This window comes from Eupeodes corollae, chromosome 2 (genome assembly GCF_945859685.1).
Source record: "Eupeodes corollae chromosome 2, idEupCoro1.1, whole genome shotgun sequence".
In the NCBI taxonomy this organism is placed as follows: Eukaryota; Metazoa; Arthropoda; class Insecta; order Diptera; family Syrphidae; genus Eupeodes; species Eupeodes corollae.
The window spans coordinates 87,490,980-87,510,452 of record NC_079148.1 but is presented as its reverse complement, the minus strand read 5'-3'; the positions used below and the strand labels follow the sequence as shown (position 1 = coordinate 87,510,452).

The following is a 19,473-nucleotide window of genomic DNA, read 5'->3' as shown; positions in this document are numbered from 1 at the left end:
AATGGCATTTAAATTTTTGAAGACAAACTTATTTTTCAGGTAAAATTTTGAGTCTTAAAATATTATTTTTTTAATTATTTTTAGTGTGCATGAGCCCGAAAGAGCGCATTATTTTGACAAAATTGTAATTACATTCCTAGCTTTCATCAAAATTAGTGCATTTGGTACACATTTATATGATATATTTAATCAACAATCTATTTTAAAGAGTCTATCAAGAAGTATTATCTTGGTAACTTTGTATATAATGATTTTAAAATATTATTCTTTACGAATAAGGTTGTTTCACACATGATTTACAAATATCGGTAAAAGATCCTAAACAGCTGACTTAAGCATGCAAAAGTTTGTTTCATCCCCTTATTAGATACAATTAAGCCATTTTGTTTGTTATATAAAGTGCATTGATATAAATAAAACAAAAACAAATTCATCAACCTTCATATGAAAGATCTTTATGTGAAAACATATACGAGGATAGATTCAAATAAAATGAAGGAAATTGTGTTGACTTTTTGGGTCGAAAATAAATTATCTCCCTTATTCTGCTGGCTGCTTATGGGAATGGGAATAATATTTTTCTCTCGCTCCCGCTGAATTTCTCCACATTCGATACTAACGCCACGCCAACGACTCGGCATTTGGTCGCCCTAAAAGTTTCTGCTCATGAGAGTACTATGGTTTTCATATACAAAGATCGTGCGGTTTTTTTGTCAATTCAAATGGCATTTATATCTTTGAAGCAAAACTTATTTTACAGGTATATTTTTAAATCTCATATAAGTACTTTTTTAAACAGACTCTTAGCATACAGGAGCAAGTTCGTGCGACCCAGTCGTGCATTTTATTTAAATAGAATTTTTAGTCGAAAACAAATTTTTACCAAGTTAAGCAGTATTTATTAAATTTTTACAAATTGGATGAATGAAATTAATTTGAGAGACATCAAGAACCAAACATCAATGTTTACCAAATTTGGGTACTATTTCTTGAAGATTGTATTTTTTTATGAAAAAACGGACTGTTGGATTTTTATAAAAATACTAATGAATATCGAAAATAATATATTCTGTGAAATAAAAAAAGATTGAAACGAAATTCCAAGTTTTAGTATTGTTTTTTTGTTAGGATTTTCCTCAAAATTTTAATGAATGTTGACAACAATATTTTTTAAAAGATAAATGTATTTTGAAGCCGGTATCTCAAAGATTTAAAAAGATATTTGATTCGAAAATCAATTTTTACTAACTTTTATTAATTTTCTTGTTTAGGTTTTTATTTGTTGTAAAAAAACTGTCAATTCGATTTTTCTCAAAACTGTACTGAATGTTGAAAACAATATTTTTATAAGTTAAAATTGAAAACAATATTTTTTATAAGTTAAAATTAATTAAAAGCCATAATCTCAATTTTTCTTAAAAATATGTGAGTAGAAATTTAATTTTTACCAACTTTGAGTAATGTGTTTTCTTATGTTTTTATTTTTTATAAAAAAAACTGTCACTTCGATTTCTCAAAATCTTACCAGATGTTAAAAACGAGCAAAACAAAATTTATGATTGAAATTAAGTTAAGACAAATTGTTTAGTTTTGTAACACATGCTCAAAATGGGAACTTATAGTTTAACAAATCTCAGAAACATTATTAAACTTTGACCATTCTTCAACTTATTTTAGTCTACGAAAGCAGGTATAAGATATATGCACCTTCATATGTCAAAAAACCATACCGAGGTTTTGGCTCAATTGTGTGGGTTAGCAGTCCATAAATGCAATGTGAACTTACATACATACAGTATTGTGCAAAAACTTTTGCAACTATCACCGCCAATCAAAAAATCGAACATTCGATAATATCGATAAAACGATTTTTTAAGATAAATTCTTTTTGAATTGAAAAAAAAAGATTTTGTTTTAAAAATAGCGTTAAACAAATATTTTAAAATATAAAATCCAGAATTTTGATTCCTTTCAAAAAAGGAGCATCACAAAAAAAAATTGCAAAGAAATATTCCATTCAAAAATCAACTTTTTCTATAATCATCAAAATTGGAAGTGTTATGCTATCATAGATGAGGAAAGCCTCGAAGCACTACAGCAAAAGATGATTGAAAAACAACAAGTTTCTTCCGAAGAAAACCCACGGAATCATTCAGGGAAGCAAAAATTGATCTTAGGTTACTCATTGACAATTCAACTATCAGACCGCAAACTGCAGGCCGGACTGCATTGTTTTCAAATAGCAAAAGAGCCATTAATTTGAAAGCTCGTTTGGCTTATCCAAAAACTCATCTCAATTGGAGTCCTCAAAAATGGGAAACGGTCTTGTTTGTTAACGAATCAAAGTTCAATGTGCACGGATCGGGTGGAAAACAAAAAATCAGAAGGAAAAGAGGTGGGAGGCTAAATGCAAAATACACTAAAGAGACGGTCAAACATGGAAGTGGTTTAATTTTGGGCTGCTTCTTTGCCCAAGGAATAGGGCCAATTCTGTATATACCATCCAATTGACACAAAATTTCAGAAAAATTCTTATACTTTGGTAGACTTAATTTAGTTGAAGGCGCGAGTACTAAAACTTTGACAGACCCCGACAGCACATAGGTGTTGAAAGTATTATTTACAGTTCTACGAATCATAAAGTAACGAACCACATCAAAGGTAAGTTTGATGAATAACAGATCAAAGCAGCTTTCTACATCTATACATCGGATACAGTCTTTTAATCAGGTGGGGGGGGGGGTCATGCGCTTAACATGTGCGCGAGTTTTTAATTACTGCTTAAAAATGTTATTTAAAGGAGGTTTACAAAATTTAAATAACATGATGTGCATCTTAACCTTAAATGTACACATTTCAAGGGCTAAAGTGACAATTTGAGTTATTAAATTATTTTAGAACGCTATTATCCAGCAAGGTATAGTCTTACTATTTAATTAAGTAGACTTTCTTATTATGAAAGCATTCCAAGATTCTAACAGTTTTCTAAAAATGCCATATTTAAGAGCAAAACACAATATTTTGAGGGCTTTTATTGCTTTCATGGGGAAATGTACGAAATTGTTTGGAAACTTTGCTTTTTTCAAAAAGAATATATTCTTTTTTGTTCCCATTTACATATATTACTTCGAAAAACGATACAAACATTCAAAAACCCAGAAAATGATAAAGAATCTGATATCAAGAATTTTCTGGTTTTCTTGACGTAGATTTTTCGGACTCAATTTTCGGTAGTCTATTATTACTATCGCTATCAGTCTGCTTAATCGTAGATTGGAGCGGATGCTTGAAATATTTTAAAGGAGTCAACAAAACTTTAAAATTGTAGATAGAAAATGTTTGGTTCTTGAATTTAAGGAAATAAGTAAATAAAAACAAACTAAGTTAAACAAATAGGCTGGGAAGAAACTTTTGTTTGGCAGCCACAAATTACACGTTTCAGAATCTCTTTTCACTTCAGTTCTCAAGAAATTCAAAACTTTTATATTACTAGATTTGCAACGTGCACTATGTTTTTCAATGAGCCATTAGTTTAACAAAATTGTCACTTTTGCTTTTTTGGGACATTTATATTCTTAAAATTCGTGTTTAAATCTCAGTTCTAGAACACATAAAGCAAATTCACTTAGAAATGTAGATTACTTCAAAAATCATCATCAATTTGAAAATTTGACCATCGACAAGAGCTTGCATTGAAAGACAAGATTATTGAAATCTGTTGATTAAGATCTTGAAATCAAAATAACGGCTTATGAGGGGTACTCTTCTGGAGCAATACAAAAATATGTTTTTCTTGTAGAAAGAAGCCGAAATAGGAAAAAAATTAGAGACAGTTCTACAAAAATCTATCGGTTCATTTCTGAAAAAATCGAATTTTTGAATTTACACCAACAAATTTGTATGGGGACTGCTGCTATTTTTAGTATTAAAAAAAAAGTTTCAATCGGCGCAGTGGTTAAGGCTTTAGGGGTCAGGGCAGACAGACGGATGGAATGGGGGACCCAGTTTTTTTTGTGTTTCCTACCATTTGTAATGTCATGTTCAATTCGAATTTTTTTACAAATGCAATATGTAGTTGCCATATACATAGTTCCTAATATGGAATTTAAGGCTACTTTCAGGAATTTAAAGGCAACTCAATCTTAAATTAAAGATCTCTTATTCAAGGTTTCTTCTTAAGAACCTGAATATTTGCTCTTTCTCTTGAAAGCAAAATTTTATGCATTACTTAAGTTATAAACATTTTAAATGCCTTTGACAGCAAACCACTTTTTGGTGAATGTCATTAAATTACTAACAAATGTTTAACTATACAACTTAACTGTATAAGCTTTATGGCTCATATGACCCCCCCCTGAATCGTCCATTGGTCAAAATTTGATGAATTTGTGCTAAGTTTTTGGAATAGGGCTGAATGTCAGATTCAAATTATGTTCTTGGTCACGCCCTCAGTTTAAAGTGCTACTTTTTGCAACAAAGTTTAGAAAGTAAAATACAAATTTTGTTTTTATATACAAAAATTAAATAATTCAAAATATAACAAGGGTTATATCCATTAACGCAATACGATTAGTTTTGAATTGAAGGGAATTATATCCCAGGGATGGGGGTGGATCTGTGTCATAACCCTACGACCCCCCCCCCTCTGGATCCGATTGCTTCTTTATTGGTATTTATCCTCAAAGCAATTTTGTCAACTTTTTTTCATAAATTTTGACTTTGAAGTAAATTATTTTAAAAACTTTTGGTTGAAACAACTTTTTTTAAATGTATTATGAAGTATAGATTTCTGTTTAGATTTGAAGTAAAAATATTAAAAAATTGCCCTTCTCGCCAAGGTAGACCCCCCTACGATAATAACAAATGCTTGTTTGAAGCTCATCTTCCAAACACCGTTTTTATATCTTGTTGCCAAATTTATCGTACTCTCCCCACGTAAAGTATAACATTTACATATTAGTGTACCTACCAGAAGTTGCACGAAGCAACAGCACTCTAAGATCTTAAATTCCCATGGCTTTCTTTAAACTACTAAAGTTCAAATACCCTATAGGTATTTTCTACTATAAGACAATAATTAAACAAGTATCAACGAGGTAGTTAGGTATAGGTATAGATATACATATGCATGTTAAGTCCACAAAACATCTTTTACATTTATTTTAAGTTTTAAGTTCCGCGTGATGTCTCTTTGCATTTTAAAATCTATGTATGTACAACATAGGTACATGGTAAGTACCTATCTAACTACCTACCTAATGAAAAAGTCTTAATCCAATACGACTTTCTCTTTTAACATTTATATGAAAGTATTCAAAGCTATATCTATAAATATCTTATATTTTATACATAAGTACCAGCAAACCTACCTATAACTGTGATAAAAGTGTCTTAAAAGCTTGAAACCAAGAGTAGGATAAGATACCTGACCCCAGAGCCAAGACTTGATCGCATTGCTTCCATCACTCGACAGTATAGGCAAACAGCAAATTTCATGGAAAGGGAAAATCTACAATATTCAATAACACGCTAGGTATCAACATTAAAATACCCACCAATGAACTCACCTGGAGAAAGAAAAAAGACGGAGGTATGTAGGTACAACCTACAAGTTAGCAATAAAAAACAATCCAACTGTGATCTACAGCAAAATCACGAGCTCCACGATCTTGCTACAAATGAAACAGTTATATACAAAAGGCGACAAAAGTTCACGACCAACCAAGTAGGCAGTCGTCATCGACAAAGCAAGTCGACGAACCATACGCCATCCATAGCCATACCAGAGCTATCTGTATCTGACCGAGAGCGACCATATTTATCTCATTCTCATGTTGTTGTTTTGTTTTGGTGTTGCTTTGCTTTGCGATAGGAAAGAGGAAAGGAACGAGAAAAATATTAACAAGAGAACGAAGGTGAAATTCGTGAAAGAGATTTTCAAGCGGAAGAGGCTTATACAAACTGACACTTAATTATCAATATTAGGGTTCGGACTGGATTAAAAGTACCAACACAGATGAAAACGAAATGAAAAATATTACCGCCACCAAAATTCCTCTTATTGTTTTGATAGATTTTCGATATGAAATTCAGAACTGCAATTAATTAAAATTTAGCTACTTCTCTATAGTACAAAAGTTCAAAGTATTAACATACACTTAACCTACACTTACTCCCATCTGAGTAGGACCCAAATGCTCCACTTTCTTAGATTTATTCTTTTTGTTCATTTAAATTAATTCTCAAAGAGAAAAAGATAATTATGAGGAAGAATCGTGTTAATTTTTGTTATTCCAACTCTGAATATAGAAATGAAGTGGCGGAAGGGCGAACATTTTGGATTTCATAATACAAAATTTGTTGACTAATATAAATTTTTGAAAGAGGCGATCTTTTATCAACATTCGTGGAACAAAAATAAATACTCTCTTTATTTCGTAAAAGAGATTATTATGTGCATAGGTCATTGAACTTTTTGTATTCGGTTGATATTTAGGTTCATGTATATAATTGGCTACCTATTCAAATGTTAAGTGTGTGGGTGAATTTTTTGCAAAAGTAGTAATACAAAGTCCACTATACATACGTATGTATATCTACATAAATCTATGTACCGTCAATCGTTAGGTTATAATTTTTGTTTTAGAATTAGGTTTAATGTCGTTAGAATGATAACCTTTTGTAATTATTTTACCGTTGAGTTGTGAGAATATTTCTTCTTCTTTAAATAAAAGATATTACTGTATTAATTCAGGTTATCAACTTGGTTTGTACCTATAGTATGTACTACATTAAAATATTAACAAAACAGAGTTATGTCTGCCAACACTGATATTAAAGAAGTAAGGTTTTCAGTTTACGAACCAAACTCCTTTTTACGGTGTTTTATTATGTTCTTAACAAAAGTTATCAAAACAAACTGAAGGTACGTTAAATTTCCAACCAACCACAAAAATCCGGCCATTTTAATGAAATATAAATGATTTAAAACAATGTTATTATTATGATTATTATTATTAACTATTGAGTAAAAATTTCGATGTTTTTTTTAGTTTTTTAATACAAATACCTACCTACAGCTTGTTATAAAATTAAAGACAATTTTGTTTGTTAATATTTGTATTGAAACATTGGGCTGTTACTAACTGTTGGGTGTATGTATGTTTTAGACGTAAGGTTTGCAATCTGACAATACTTTTTTTGGAGTTGGTCCTTTTTACAGATGCCACTTTCTTTATGGCCAGTTTATAACAAAATGTATTATCTATTAACTTCCCATAGGAAGTTATTGTAATGGGTTCGATTTGTCAAATTTAAAATGTTGACATTTTTCGACGTTTCAGAGATTTTGACTTTAAATACATTTTTTTACACATATAATAATGCAGAAAGATGCAGAATGGGCTCTCAAGAAATTGCGTGGGCGGCTTTTTTACCATAGAAGTTGAAAAAAAATGTGAAAGTTTTGGATAACCCTAAATATCTTACGAACCAAAAATACTAGAGGCTTAAATTAAATTTTGTATGATATATTGTAATGTGATAAATGTGATACCAAACAAGAAAAAAATCTAATTAATGTTTTTTTTTTATAAATTCAAAAAAAAACTGCAAACAAAAATGTGTCACCTCGAAAATTTTACGAATACAAAATGATTTTATTTCCAAAACAATTTTGTGCAACGTAAAATATAGTTTTAAACATCTGGTAACATTTTGAGCAAAACAAGTTTTTTTGTATAAAATAAAAACCTAAAAGAAACATTATTCAAAGTTGGTAAAAATTGACTTTCGACTCAAATATCTTTTTAAGACTTTGAGATTATGGCTTCTTACTATTTTTAAATAATAAAAAATATTGTTTTCAACATTTGGAAAAATTTTGAGAAAAATCGATTTGACAGTTTTTTTACAAAAAATTAAAACCGAAACAAAACAATTAATAACAGTTTTGTAAAAATTGATTTTTCGCTCAAATATCTTATCAAAATATTATGATATAGGCTTAAACTACTTTTATCTTTTAAAAAATTTTGTTGTCAACAATCACTAAAATGTTAAGAAAAATCTAAATGACATTACGAAAAATAAAAACCTAAAAAAAAAAAAAATACTAAAAATTTACTTTCCACTCAAATAGCTTTTCAAAAATTAAAAATATTGTCTTCAAACTTTTTTTATTTCACAAAAAATATTTTTTTCGATATTCAGTAGTTTTTTTTTAAATCCAACAGTCCGTTTTTTCATAAAAAAAAAAATAAAATCTACAAGAAATAGTACGCAAATATGGTAAACATTGACATTCGGTTCTTGATGTCTTTCAAATTAATTTTATTCATCCAATTTATAAAAATTTAAGAAATGCTACTAAAATTGGTTAAAACTTGTTTTCGACTAAAAATCTATTTAAAAAATTAGATTTTCAAACTAAACTATTTCTTTATATGAAAAATATTGTTGGTAATGTTAAATTTTTTAAGAATAATTCAACTAACAAATTTTTTAACCCAACAAAAAAAACTTAAAACTTTTAAACAAGACAAACTGAGAGACGGGATGGGAAGTTATCAGTTGTGGTCGCATCCCAGCCTCTTTTTATTATTTATAATTTAACCAAAATAATGGTTCAAGACTGCTCTGCACGCCATACAGTCAAAGCAAAAAATCAATTAAATCATTAACTCGCGTCGCTCGTGGGACGGTGGCGCGGCGTGGCCTCCAAGATTCTGCGATTTAAGACCGCTGGTCTATTACGAAGGTAAATCCGAGAGGATTGACGCCCCAGAAGAGCACTGCATTATTACTGACAAACTCAATTGCTGCAAAAAGTGTTCAAAAATTGGGCTTCTCGGCCGCAATTAGTCGAAACAGTTGTCCTTGTCACATATTTTATCAACTCAGGCCTGTTTACTCAAAGCTATAAAAAAACGATGGTACAAATATAATTTTAAATAAAGAATTATTAATAAAGATAAGGTAAATACCTACAGTTTTACTCTTTATTTTTAATAAATCAATAGCGTTATGTGTTGTTTAGAGATAATTTTTAATGTTACATTTTAACCTGTTCACATATTATGAACTTGATAAATCGAATGACAAATCTATGTATACTCTTTATCCAACCCTAAGTTGTTCAGTGTTCTTGTAGACATGACTTTTCTTTCAGCAAAATAATTTACACAAAACAGGAAGTATCTTTGTAAATGCAATAAATACTTAATTCTTTTCCTAATATTAGAATGTCTCAGTCCAACTCGAATTATTAATTTGTTTATAGGTTTTTTTTTTGAAATACACAAAGTTTCTTTGTCTCATCAATTTCCAGAAGTGATTCATTCATTTCTTTGAATAACAAAAAACCAGTCGTTTTTACAATGAATGTGGTGACCAAACGACTTTTATTTAAAAGTTTCATGTGGTGTTCGTTATAGTTTGGGGTTAGAACAAATATATTTAAATGCAAATAGTTTTTAATTACACGATTTCTCACACATTACCTGTTTGCTTGTTAATAAGTACATGAACAAAATTTACTTTGTATGTACTTTTGCAATAAGGGCACACAAATCAGTAAAGTTCAACCTATTTTAGGTTTTTGTTGTATTTCTTTATTTTTATTTGTATGTTATAAGAATTCAACCGGAAAAGCAAAGTTCCTTAAATTGAAAAACATTACGAGTTCATATGAAGTGTGTAAACAAAATTGAAAAACAAAAATATATTCGTTTTTATGTGTAACTGGCGAGGAATTTGCATTGCATTCTCCAAAAATGTAGCTAATATTGTCTAAGAATCCGTAAGAGAAAAACTAGGATTCCGCACTAGATCACTCTTCATTGATCACATCAACACCTTGCGGATCACCACTTCACTTCTGGCTTACTTTACAAATAAAATGATTTCTATTATTAAAGCGATGGGTCCAGATGTAAAGTCGTACACAAAAGTAGGTTGTTAAAAAAGTTTAATGTCCAAATTGTCACCAATCATTGATGTAATACGGGCAGTCTTTGAAAGAAACGAAGGAATAAGATAAGACTCTGACAACATTCCTGAATCATCTATACTAATTGACAATGTACGCTTGCTATCCTATAGGATAATAATGCATTTCTATTAAATGACAATAAGGGTGAAGACAACCAAGGAATTAATGCGTTCAACTTCTGTGATAAATATTGATCAACAACTAGTAGAAAAGGTAAAGAGTGTCCAATATCTTAGAAGCATTATCTCTACTAAAGGTGGAATCGTACAAAATATTACTAGTAATTTCAGGAAATCTAATGTTTACCAATTTTTGAAAGAATAACTCAGCTTAAAGACAATACATAGGATAATTGGGGTGATCGGGAACTTCTTTTCCCATGGATTTGTTCCCATATTCGAAAAATTGGTATCGGGAATTTTTAGAAATTGGAAAAAAAATTTCTATGGAAAAATACCTATCGACTTTTTTTCACGGGAAAATCTTGTGTTTTTCTCCCTGAATATTTCCCCGTTATTTAGTTGTCGGAATTGAAAGCGAAGCAAAGAATTTAAGCAATTCTTAACGAAATAATAATAAAAATATATCTTTTTAAGGTTGAATTCAACAAATTCTCACCAAGTTCACGTTTTAATTAGTTTTATGAAAAAAACGAGATTTTGCTAATGGTTTCACAACAAATCAGTCTAAGGAAGATGAATCAAAATTTTAGAAAGAAGTGGAAAAACAATTTGGACCAACCAATAAAATCTATTTCTGAATGGAAAAAAGTACGTAATAAGTTGATAACTATTATTTTTTTCTTAAAAAAAAATTATTTAAGGTATGGCTTGATAAAAAAAAGCACGTGAGGAAGAAAATGTCAGAAAACAAAAGACAAACAAAGCAACCGGTGAAGACTCAAACAAGGGGTATAAATTTAGTGCCTCGGAGGAAACGATAATACAAATTTGTGCCTTAGAAGAATTGGTAGAAGAATGCCCAGATGCTTTAACTTTTGGTTTCCCAGCTGAACATTGAAAACACAACTTCAACTCCTCGTCCTACAAAAAAATACATAACTTGTAACGTCGCTTTGAAACGAGAAATTGAAATCCAAAAAGAGCTCTGCAATAAGGTTGAAGAGGCAATTGAGGCTATGAAGCGACACCAAAAAGAAATAGAATACCATTTCAAGAAAACATACAAGTCCAATGATAAAATTAGTGAGTTTCAGAAGAAGATGTTGGACGAACCGTCAAGGCACAACTTTAAAATTGAAGTGATGAAAATGCAGGAAGTTAAAGCAAAGCTCGAGTTCCAAAAAGTTTTACACAACAAAAACTTTCTTGTTCTCGTTGTATTTCATGGAGTAATAATAAAAATGATATTCCTTGCATTTTTAATTAAGGATTATGTCTAGGACGAAAACAAACAATTTTTTCACTAAGAACTGACTGTCAAATCATTCCAAAACTATGTTCGAAAATAAATTTATTATTTTCATGTTGGCATTTGATTTCATATTTCTTGTATGTTGAAATTTTAAAACTTGAGAATGCATTCAATATTTTTACCAATTCGAATTGCATGGTCACTCTATTTGTGTCCCAATTTGCACACATTAACAAAAAATCTGTGGTTTAATAACTGTTATTCTAAAACTATGAGTTCACAATTTTGCAAAATCATTTTCCATTCCAGTTTATTTTTTTCTGAATCTCGCAACGAAGGTTGTTCGTGGTTATAAGATGACGTCACTCTGAATGCATTTCCCTTTCGTATAATTGCGCGTACCGGCGGCGGCGGCAGTGCGCGGCTGGCTTGGCGTATAGATAGCTAGCTACTTAGAGGAAAAAACAAGTTTACTTCTCATCTACAAGGCGCAAGAAACATTAGATTGCAGCACCGTTAGATTTCACTACATATACATAAACAAGTACAAACATTACCACCCATTAGAGCTCGGCTGATCGGTACAAGTATAAAATAAGGCGAAGGGGTTTTTGCGGAAAAACTTGCAGCTTGGTACCTATACCTACCTACCTATAGGATAGGAAAACAACTTTCGATTTAAAAATAAATTGTCTCGTGTGCATTTTTGTTTCCATCTGCAGCTATTTGATTTGTGTGTTGTTGTTGCAACACACATACATTGAAAACAATACACTTAAACAACATTATGGCGTGAGAGCCACTATCTGCTTTGACTGTAGATTAAGTAGGAAGGAGGTATAGGTACGAAATAGAAAAGTTAAGTCCGGGCTTCGCATAGATTGACTAAAGGGGATGTTGTTCTTTTCTATTTTAATTTATCTTTAGATACCTACTTTCGATTTCGATCTTAAATCACTATCTTTAAGACTATTACCTGCAGTCTACTGACAGGCTTTGAGATTGGAATGTCAAAACTGCATAAATAACCTGATCGGGTGATCTTGAAACGATACAAACTTTAAATGCTATTAACTGCGCCGCGTACGTCCGGTCGCTGCCGCGCTGTTCACCTTTGTTGTGGGTGGCAAGAGTGAAGGCAGAATGCATTTGAAATTAACATGGGAAAAACATTGAATGGTTTTTATGTATCGTAAAGATGATGGGTTTTTAAGAGTGTGTCAGATACTTTACTTAACCGTTATTTTAGATGAATATTTATCTCGTTTGTTTTTCTTTTCTCCGTGTTTTAGCAAAGAAGGACAGCAATCAAATGTTTATTTTTTACTTTCGACATACAGGAACTACATGCCAAGTATTGCATTCGCGAAAAATTCGAGATTTAAATCAAATATATTAAGATGGTATAGAAAAAAAGAAAGTGGGTCCCATGGTCTGTTATTTGTTTGCATTAGGAAAATAGGGAAGGATTTGAGAGGAGATACCGGTGCACATTGGTCTTAAAGTTCTGAACACCAAAATGGGAGCGAAAAACAGAGTTGGCTCAAGCCTTCCCCATTCTCGATGTGCCATTTAAGAAAGAATCTCTATACTTGATAGTACGAACGAAATTTAGCTCAAGGGTAAACTGATGAGCATTCCTGGAAGTGCGAGTGTTACGGCTGAATCGTTTAAGGGGTGGAATGCAACTTACTAATTCGACAGAATATTGTTTGAGTAAATGTGATGTAAATGTTTGATTATAGTTCTATCGCCTATCATTTGTAAAGCCCTTTTTTGTAGTCTATCCAAGAAATTTAAACTTGTTTTAGGAGCAACTTCCCAGATATGCGAATTATATTCAAGCTTTGGAAGGCTTTGTAAATTACAGCCAGATCAGAAGGGGTGCAAAATTTCTTGCACCGTCCGAGAAATCCTGTCCTGGCTCATACAGCCCAAAGCAGTGGATGGATTGTATACAAATTTAGAAAAACATTTTTTGAGACAATTCACGTAAGCATTTATTTTTTTCAAGAATATAAATAACAGTAATCCCCTCACAATTTTTTATTCAAAAACCGAAAATTCGAATTTTCTCAAAAACGAACCGATAGATTTTTTTTTGATGTACAAAAAACATTTGTATATTGCTTCAGAAGGGTAACTCCCATAAAACCGTTATTTTGTTTTCAAAGTTTCTCAAGAACAAATCAACCGATTTCAATAATTTTGTTCTGCAAAAGCTTTCATGCTCTCTCAATAATATTTGATGATCAAAATGTCATTGTTCTTATTTTTATTAAGAAAAAAATAAAACATTTTTTTACGAAAAAATATTTTTTTTTGTAGTTTTCAATTTTCTCAAGAACTATAAGACATAAAATTGTCTAGTTTTCAGTTTTTGATCAAAAACAAATAAGAGCAATAAATTCTAAAAAAACCATAGTAGATAAGCTTAAGGTTTTGAGTTTAAAATAATTTTTTTTCAGAAACTATACATAGTTTTGACTTGATTTAAAAACAAGATAATAGACAAAAGTTTTGGCTTCAAAAAAATGTATGAAACTTAGTTGTAAGTATTACCAATATTATTTAATATTTGTTTTCCATTTAACGTTCATATTTTTCTAAATTGCCCCTTATGCCTAAACGGGGGAGGTAGCATAGTAAAAAATGCTTGTTTTTAGCTGTTCTATACAAATCCGTCATTAAACTTTGTCGCCCGAGTAATCGTACTCTCCCCAATTAAAAATAATAAAAATTATGTTTTTTTTGAGAAATCAAATGGTGTTTGAATTTTTGAAAACAATCTTTTTTTGCAGGTACATTTTTAAATCTTAAAATAAAGGAAATATTTTCAAGCAGACTCTTTGGATACATGAGCAAATTCGTACGTTTCAGTCGTGCATTTTATTTTGTATAAATGTGTTTCTGAAAAAAATGTGGGAAAGGTTTCTCTTAAGGGGCTTGCACATGAGACCAGAAAACGAATGAACGAACAAACCTGATTTTACACATTTCAAAAAGTCAATTTTAAACAAAAACACATTTATTATAAGAAACCAATTGGCACTCATGTTAGGATAATAAAATTTGCATTTTGTTCCCTAAAACAAGACAAATTTGTAAAAACAATTTGGTAGTAACGAATTATCGTTTGGTTGCTACGAACTGTCAAACTCTATTCGTGTTCCACATACCATCCACACTGCAACGAATAAATTGTACGCGCCTAACTTAACCTCACAATTATAGCACTCTTGTTTTGTTTGTTGAATAGGATAATAATTATAAATTCACAATTCGTCGCTGTCTGCAAAGAGAAATAAAGCTCATCTAAAAAAATGTCAAAATATGCGAACATCGACAGTTCGCAGTTCGTAGCTCATGTGCAAGATGCTTTAGTTAGCAAATTTGAGAATACTGTTAATTTTAATATTATTATCATTATTAATGTTATATGACATTAACACTGCTTCATTTAATTTGGACAATTATATTTAGCATTCCCAATAATTGAAATGTTAAAAAAAATATTGTCTGGATTCTATCGGTTACGATCCGAACCTGTGTAGACCACACACATTATCTATTTCATAGTCGGAAACGCTCAGCTGGAAACTTCGATATAGTGTGTTTCCATTATGCAAGAATGTGAAGTTATTTGTTCATTCAAATAACTTTGTTTAAAAAAAAAACGATACAAATCGTCTTTCTGCCTTGCTTGTCTAGTTACAACTTAATCTCTCAAGAACTTTCCTACACAACTCCAAATGATTAAAAATACTTATAAAGGACACCTTAAATCACTTACCTTAAATTTCCGAATGATCTAACCATTGTCATCCGTCATTTTCTGTCAATAGACCGATACAAAGTTTTAAGCTTCACCAGCGGTTGTAAGTAACTTTATTTGTTATTAACTATTTTGAATATAAACTCTCCTTTGCTTTCAAACCTTAAATATTTTATTTGTTATTCCTCATACGCAAATAATATGGTTTTTATTTTCACTTGCATTTATTCATTTGTTTTTTTTTTAGTATTACTTTCCAACTTTCCAATAGTTCTTGTTTAATATTCAGAATTGCAAAATGATTTCATTAAATCCTATTTAATTTTTTATTATTTCACTGCTTTTCGGGTTCAAAATTTGTTATTTAAGATTTCTTGTTCACCGACACCTTCAAACAATCTGAAAAAGAAAAAAGAAAAGTGAATTATTTGTTCGCATACAATTTGTTTAAAAAAAATAGAAAGATAATAACTAGAAAAAATGATTGGAACTTGAAAAGGATTAACAGTATTATTTATTATATGAATAATACAAATTGTTCACAAATATTATTTTTAGAAATTCTGAAACAATAATAAGTTCCTTCAAAGCACATCGCCTTAATTTTTTTTTTATTTCAGTTTCTTTTTATTGACATGGTTGAAAAACCAATGAAGTTTACAAAAGATAGTGTTCATTCAAAAATTGGTCTGCTTCCTCTTGAAATTTCATTTACAAATATTTGGTTTTGCTTTGAATGTTCTTATTTTTTTTTTTTGAATAAAATAATTCTTTGTTTTGTAACTAAGACTAGCAAAGTAGCAAAGCGGAAGTCTACTATCTTCGATGCCAGGAAAAGGTCAAAGTCTAACGTTTCTAAAGAAAAACATTTTAGTAACAGTAATTTCAATATTTTCTTGTAAAATTTTACTAAACTTAGTTTTAGTTATTATGGATTAAGGAATAATCCACTCCTATGAGCTTTGAATTCTGAGTTTCTGAAATTTTCGTTTCAGTATCAGTTTGTAGTAAAAGTAAGTTAGTAATTGTGTTTTTAAGTAGTTACTTAAATTGTGGAATACGAGTAGCTAGTGTATTGATAGATATTTAGAAAATACCCTTGTTTTTTTGGCATTCTATAAATAGTATACTATAAAATTTCCTAGAAAACGCATCGGCAGTAGACAGATTTTTGTATTTAAAAATTGGTACAACTAAAAGAAGATCTGTTAGAATAATAATAAAAAAAAAACACAAATACAAGAAAGTTTTGTGAAAATCAAATGTTAAAATTAACTTCAGCAAAAAAAAGCTAACTAAAACTAATAAAATGGACAATTTTAAAGAAGAAATGTTAAGAAAACATCCGAAAATTGAGATTCTATAAAAAAAAGTTCATTCCACAATTGATTTAAGGGGGGAGTTCGTTCGTAGACCACTACACTATTATTTGGTGTTGAAGCTCGCCTCAATTTTATATATACCTGAATCCAGTGAAAATAAGCTTGATTCGACTCGGTTCCGGTCGGAGATGGGAGTCGAGTCAAAATTCCTGAAGAAAAACCTTCGTGGAGGAGTTGGTTTTACAGATAATGCATTATGTCTATTTATTTTCATGTTCGTGTACAAAAACATTTAGTTTTGCTAAATTGCACATGTAGGAGGTGGCATATTCTTATATGTACTGAACTATTCAGTTCTTCATTGTTCAAAACGTTAAACTATCTCCGATTGCATTTTAAAAAGTGCTGTCAAACTTAATCAGTTTTAAATTTTCTTGTGCGGTGGAAACACCGAAATAAAAATTATTTAATCTAAACTGAGATAAATCTTTGGTGGAAACATAGCAAAACTTTACTATCTTTTCTTGCAAAATAAGCCCAGTTAGTCCATTTTCAATAACAAAACTAAATAATATCAACAGTAACACATGATTCCAAATGCACAACTGCTCAACGAACACAGCTATCGAGATACAAATGTAATATCAATCGTACCAACATTTGAGAACGAAATCACATAAGATCCATTCGAGACTCGTATAAATGTCAAAAACCCATCCGTAGTAATATTCTACTTTAACTTTTATCGGTAGTATTCATACTGCGGATATTGCTTTTGTTATTCGTGTAAAATCCTAATATACCATTGATACATTTTCCAACAAAACTCGTGTAATGGCTAACTGGCTAAATTCGTAGACTTAAACAATAGATCGTTGAAAATCTATATACATGGATTGTTTTACTGTATGTGAAGGTGATTCTAGTGTTCCTATATATACATACATATCAATTGATATGCACCTAATGCCCAAATCGATTTCTGCCAAACTGTCATAAGACGTGCATTTTGAAAGGTTGCCTCATTTTGTTGAGTAACTAAAAACAAATATCACATAATTTTTAATAAGAAATGTTTTTGAACATTAGTTTTTTCTTTGCGTATCAAGGTACCATTCTATGATAAGTTCATAGATTTAAAAAATTGTTTTAAAGCATTTTTGCTACCCAAAAAACTCAAAAACTAATTTTAAAAATCAAATCAAACTCGGTTCTTTGTTTACAAACCATTAATTAATCATCGGAAAGTAACATAGAAGACATCTGCCTTTAAAGGTTCACAAATTAAAGTATTCTTACTTAAATAAGTCGGTCCTAGAATTAAGGTATATCCTTACACCAAAGCTTACTACCTGCCAATAGAGTTTTTACTAGAAGCCAAATTAAATTTAACTTGAACGGGCAATGATACTTATTATTCTCAATACACAGGTTATTATGCCTGGATAGATAACTATAAGCTTTAATGTTTCGTTAAAAGGTAGGTACCTACATACATATCATTCTATACCTACCTTATTTACTATTTAGTTAAGAATATTTGCCTAGTTATGAAGGATATTTTAATTTTAAACTTACTTTTAAAGAAGCAGCATTATTTTTTGTAGGTATCCAAAAACTGTTGGGACACTTTTAATCCAATCAGTGTAGGTACTTTAATATCCAACATGCACCTCAAAGCACGAAAATGTATTTTTACGATGATTATGAGGTGAAAAATTCGTTATGTCTTCCTCCGAAATTTCACTCAACCCAAAACAACACACAAAGATTTTCAATTCACCACAATTTGGTGCGTTTTCGTATAGGTATAAATCTTAACACAAACACTCTTAATCCATAGATAAATGGAAACTTGCACTTCTTTTGTATCAAAAAATATTGCACGTTACCTTTGTTTTTAAATTAGGTATAAAAACCAAAAAACAAAAAGGTAGGTTTTAATTTACATTCAAACCAATCTTCAATCAGGTTATGGGAGCCAACACAAAAACAAAAGATATATTTTTATATTTTTTCTTATATTTTGCCAATTCAAACCAATTGCAAGGGTTTTATTTTTAATTTGCTAGGTATAAATTTTGTGTTATATATTTAAATTAAATTTTCTCCCCGTCCCCGAAGAAATTATCGTCCTGCTTCAAAGAAAACAAGCAGAATTATATGATACCGGCTTTGCTAAGGGGAGAGAGGCATAGGGCAATGAACGTGCACCAAGGGTTAAACGAACTTTTCTTTCTTTTATTCACAACACAACTGGGGAAACAATAACAAATTCTAGTAGGTAGGTGAAACAAACGAATAACAAATATGTTAAAAAATAAACAAGCCAATAATAAGTAAGGTATGGGTGTGTTATTTCATTTTCACTGAACTAAAACAAAATAATAACAAATTGAGGAAATAGAAAAACACTGTTAAATGGACACTGCACTTTTCAAATACGATTTCTATACGGATATTCCAATGGGATGAAGGCTATAAAACTCTCTCTTTCATCACTCGGGAGTCGAGATGGGCACACTTTAGAACTGAATAAATCTTTTGCAATTCTTTTAGTTTAAACTTTTTTAATTAATTAATAATTTTAATACAACTTTTATTTGTTTAAAAATATCTTGTGATTTTATTTAATGAAAACCACCTCCAATATGACGAACGAACACAACATTGCGACAGAAAACGACGGCGGCGTGAATTCAATTGATGTGATATCGTTCGTCCTCTAAAAACCATGTTTGTGTTGCGTGAATGTGTGTATATCGTAGCTGCTGTGGAATAAACTGTTTGAGTTGTATTTTCCCTTAAAGTTAAGAGTCTTTGAGGAGGAGAATCGAGAAGAGAAACGTTATGCATGATGAATCGGAAGAGAGTTATAAATAGTGTTAAAAATTGCTAATATTAAAATATATACGAATTATATTATTTATATTGTAACATTCTTTTTAATAATCTATCCAATTTCATAATTAAAAACATATTTTAATCACATTTCGAATTAGTAAATCGAA

General features: G+C 30.4%; 1 protein-coding gene across 1 annotated transcript in view; it reads right to left on the bottom strand.

Moving 5' to 3' along the window:
* Positions 1-19,130, bottom strand: part of LOC129945343 (hormone receptor 4) — a 240,686-nt gene extending 221,556 nt beyond the window's left edge. The window contains exons 1-2 of the mRNA XM_056055020.1: positions 18,041-19,130; positions 15,159-15,539 (exon numbers count right to left, since the gene is read on the bottom strand). The gene's annotated coding sequence lies outside the window, so the exon portion shown is untranslated. The remainder of the gene's footprint in view (positions 1-15,158; positions 15,540-18,040) is intronic.
* Positions 19,131-19,473: the final 343 nt, after the last annotated feature.